The sequence below is a fragment of the Moschus berezovskii genome, chromosome 7 (assembly GCF_049115385.1).
Source record: "Moschus berezovskii isolate FMDL1 chromosome 7, NW_MosBer_1.0, whole genome shotgun sequence".
NCBI classification, from domain to species: domain Eukaryota; kingdom Metazoa; phylum Chordata; class Mammalia; order Artiodactyla; family Moschidae; genus Moschus; species Moschus berezovskii.
Genome location: NC_142466.1, coordinates 16,538,972 through 16,543,566, shown reverse-complemented (window position 1 = coordinate 16,543,566; position 4,595 = coordinate 16,538,972). Strand labels below are relative to the sequence as shown.

Genomic DNA, 4,595 nt, shown 5'->3' with positions numbered 1-4,595 from the left:
AGGAGTAGGGAGAGAAATGGAGCTTTGAAAGGTACGTTCTGCCATTCAACTATGTGTGCCCCTGGAGTCAGCCCCATCTCTCTGACCCTGAGGGCCGGTCCACCTGCTCAGAGGAGGCCAGTGGCAGGGCCCATCCCTTGGGAAACAGAAACCTCAGGGAAGCTCCTGGAAGAAGAGCAGAACCCAGATATTATCAAGATTCCATGTAGAGAATGAAGCTGGAGGAACCTGGGAAAAGGTGTGGCCCTGAAGGTGCCTGTGGGAGGCATTGGGCAAATAGCACCTGGATTGGGAGGTGGGACTCCAAGTCCAACTGTGGACACATTGTTTTGTTTTGTTTTTAAATTTATTTATTCATTTTAATTTGAGGTTAATTGCTTTCGCACATCGTTTAACTTCTCTCAGATTCATCTATTCAGTGAATGCTGCCCATTCTCCCCCACAAAGGGATTGGTGAAGGCATCAAGGGGTAATGGATATGAAAGCACTTTCTTAATGTAAACCCTATCACAAGCTTCACCATCACTGTCAGGGATCATGTGGCCTTGGACCCTGGTACTTGGATTCCAATATCCCAATTGTGTCCCCTTAAAGGGACACTGCAATCAGCCTCCTGTAATAGCCCTATGCCCTGGCTTCCTCACCATGACCCAGTCTGCTGATTTCCAGCTTGCAGAGGTTGCCTGTAAGCACTGCAAGAGATCTGGGACCTGACATCACCTCTGCAAATGTAGAGAATCATGGCTTTCTCTCCTCGGTGGTTCTTCTTCCCAGAGCCTATGGTGTGACCCCAGGGCTGCAGGTAGCCTGGGACTGAACTGGAAGGGGGACCCTTGGGGGTGGGTTATGGCTAAAATCCTGGGGTGAGAGACAACGGGAACATTGTGAAGTCAGTATGGGCCTTGTGCAGGGCTGTTGGCTGCAGATGCCCACCCCTTCCCAGCCTACCCAGTCCTCCGGGCCCAGAAACTCCTGGCTGCAGCTCGTTCCTCATATCTGCTGCAGACACTTGAGGAGGTTCCCTGACAAAGGCAGCTTTCATCAGGTCTCCTCTCAAGATAACCCAGGGGAGATGTGCAAAGAAACACCTCCTGGAGCCCAACAGCTGTAGAGGGAAAAGTATGCTCCCAACATGTCCTCCATGTCTCCTCTGCCAAAGGGCCTCTACCTCGAGCCTCCAGCTTTTCTCCAGGCTTAGTTCCCTCCTTAGTTTCCCTTCACTCAGATTCATCCCTGAGTGCCTCTCCAACACCAGAGCCTTTCCTTCCCCGGGACAGTCTTCAACCCACTTGTTCTCTCTCCTTCCCCACCATGTCATCTTGATGCAGGTACCTGCCTTCCACCTCAGCACCATTAGGCTCCCTGCTGAGTCTCACTCAGCATGACTCCATGGCACTAACACCGGGCACTATCCCACAAAGGTCACCCCCCGGTTCCCCTTGGAGACCAGCCATCTTAGGGCTTGTCCATTCAAGTTAGCCCCTTTCAACCCCGTCTTGGTGGCAGGGGGCTGCCAAAGAATGGAGCTTCTCCACCGTGACACACTTGGGGTCCCCAAAAGAATACCTTCCCACACACTCACCAGAGGCATTATTTTGGTGAGACCCCAGAAACAGACAGGTAGGGGCAGGTAGCCTCTCTTTTGTCAACGGGGGTATCCAGAAGCTGCTGGAGATATGAATCACCAAGAGAGTGGAACTGACGATTTGGAAGGAGTAAGAAAAGGAGGAGGAGGCAGGCTACCATCTGACTTCACAAGGGAAGAGAATTAAGTCACTGAGTGACAAGCAAGACACCTTGGGTCACCAACATTTCTGGAGCATAAAAGGCAAACCAGAACAGCTGCTTGGTCCCAAAAAGCTCCGATAGCCTAACAAATTGAGGGACCATCTACAGAAGACATGCAGGTAGCTCTTCTGGGTCTCCCCTTTCTGCACAGTGAGTCTCTGGTGTCTACTGACAGTATCTGGGTCCCCTCTAGAATTACATCCTACTTTAAATTCAATGAATGCTCTAAGGCTGAACAATTCCAAATTCAAGCTAAATTGACAACTTCACAGCTGCCATTGGTCCATTCCTTGATCCACCCTGTAGCCCAGGCTTGGCCCCAGTCCTTGACTCCAACCATGTTCCAGTTTCGGCCATCACCTCTGAGTCACATTTAGACCCAGGCCAGACCCCTACCCTTAATTCCAACCATGCCCCAGATTCAACCACCACCTCAGGCTCACATGGAGACTCAGGCTACACCACAACTCTCCAACCATGCCCCAGTGTCAACCACCAATTCAGGCTCAAGTGGAGACCCAGGTCCCATCAAAACACTATGGAGTTAAGACTCCAACCGTAACTCACTTAAACAACCACCTCCAGCTCATGTGGACACCCATGTTCAACCCCAACCCTTGACTCCAACCACAGCTCACTTTCAAACACAACCAACTCTGACTCACATGGGGACCCAGGCCCGATCTCAATCCTTGACTCCAATCAAACCTCAGTCACAACCACAACTTTGGACTCACATGGGGACCCACTGCCCATCTCCCATTCTCTTTCCCAGTGGAACCATCTTCCTCTCAACTGAAGACTGGGTACGATGAAGTGTCTTGCCCTATAGTCCAAAATAAAGCACAAACTTTGATCCTCAATGTAAGTCAAATCCTGCAATGTCACTTTTAAAAAAATCAACTACAAAGTGGGTGAACTTTACCCTCTTTGGTTAGAAAGACCTCAATAAGTCTTTAGCCAGATCACCCCCAATCTTCCCCAGGAAAATAGGTCTTCCCAGGCACACAGATCTGTCTCTGTCATTCCTAGGGATCTGATCAGCCCCGAGGTTCAGGAGAAACTGGAGTACCCTGTTTCCAAAAGGTTCACACGACAAGAGAGTGGCATGCCCTGCAGAATCCAAGAGTCTCATAAATTGATGCAGCTTCAGGGCGAATCCCCAAGGCCTTGGAAGACAATGGGCGTCCTCAAGGCCCTCTGCAGGTCTGGGCAAAAGCATCCAGGAAACACAGAAAATGACGTCCTGGTACCTGGCAAGAATCCCACCAGGAAAGCACCTGAGCCAGGATGTAAGGCAGAGCGTGGGGAGGATCCTAAAAGTTCTGTACATGACCTCAGCCAACCCTCCAGTGAAGGCTCCAAGTGCAAAGCCTGAGTTAGAAAGAGAGGTTAGCCCAGGCAGGAAGCATCCAGAAGAAATCCTGGGGGTCCTTATAAACAGGGAGGCATAGCAGATCCATGAGAGTTGGATCCCTGAAAATGTCTGTTGTTGAAGGCTTTCTGCCAACCATTTCATAGACCTTCCTAGACAGTCAAATGCTCCTATGGGAACAGAAAATGTAGGTTCTTCTCAGGATTGGGAAGCTTCCATGTAGACTTCCTATGAGTCTCTTGTCCTCAGTCCTCATATTCAACAGGAAGCTGGAAGCTCATATAATAAAGTTTCAGGTGAGGCACAGATGCGTCCTTCTCCTCAGGTTCACATATAGCTTCAAGTTGAAACTTTTCATCACATACGCCTTCCAAGATCCACCTTGAAGACCACCAGTGACTCTGGGGACCACCCAAAAACCAAGTTAACAAAGGGCTCAGGAAATCATTCTCATCCCCATCCAGGAGAGAAAGTGATAACAATCCAGGCAGTGCCCACCCTGGAGAGCACCTGCCCTGCCCCCTACCAGGCAACTGAGAAAACCCAGGGGGCTCTGGGAGGAACCTCAACTGGAAACGTCCAGAAGCCCTCAGAAGCCCCTCTGACTGGACAGGAAGACAAGCCACCTTCTCAGGCCCTCACATACAACTTTGTGCACAGAATTTGAAACAGTGAATCTGTTGTGGAGGCTGACAAAGGCAGCTTGGAGCCCAATCCATATCCAGCAATGGGCAGGAATGAGCCACAGGAGGAATCTGGGGATCGGGCCTCCCCAGAAACTTGCTCTAGTGTGACCATCATGGACCTTGGTGAATGTTCCCAATCTTCCAGAAAACAAGAGGCTGTGGAGGGAGACCCTGCTCGGAAGGGTACTTTGGAACCTAGTCTACTAATCAAATCCCAAATAATTAATATTGATATGAGGAGATCATGGTCTCCTAGGTCCCATGAAAATCCCTCCTCGAACACAAAGTCTGTTGCCACAAATCCAGCAGATGTATACTTTGATGAATAGTTTCATAAGCTTAAGTTCCAAGGGTTCATAGACTGGCAGAAACAGGCTCAAGGCCAGGCCACTTGCCTACTCCTTCAAGACTGTGCCACTGGGAGACTTCTCAAAGACTGTCACTCAGATATATTCATTGCCACAAACACCTTGGCTTCTCAGGAATCTCTGTGTTGTTATGAGACCCTGTCCGATTCCCACACATGTGATGTTATATCAAGTGGAGGGAGCAGCCAGGGACAGCAGGAGGCCCTGAGAAGGCAGCCCCAACATAAGAGTCAGAGCAGGAAGTTCTTCTCCACTGATGCGAGAGATACTAATAGGAGGCCCAAACTACAATAGCATGAAAAGGGGTTGGTGGTACAGAGGTTCTACCAGGCCCGCAGGATGAGCCACCCTGGCCAGAAAAAGGAATCAGCAGAGTCC

The 4,595-nt window shown here is 50.1% G+C and overlaps 1 pseudogene; it reads left to right on the top strand.

Annotated features, from left to right (window-relative positions):
• Positions 1 to 212: 212 nt before the first annotated feature.
• LOC148777267 (spermatogenesis-associated protein 31E1-like) lies at positions 213 to 2,428 on the top strand (annotated as a pseudogene).
• Positions 2,429 to 4,595: the final 2,167 nt, after the last annotated feature.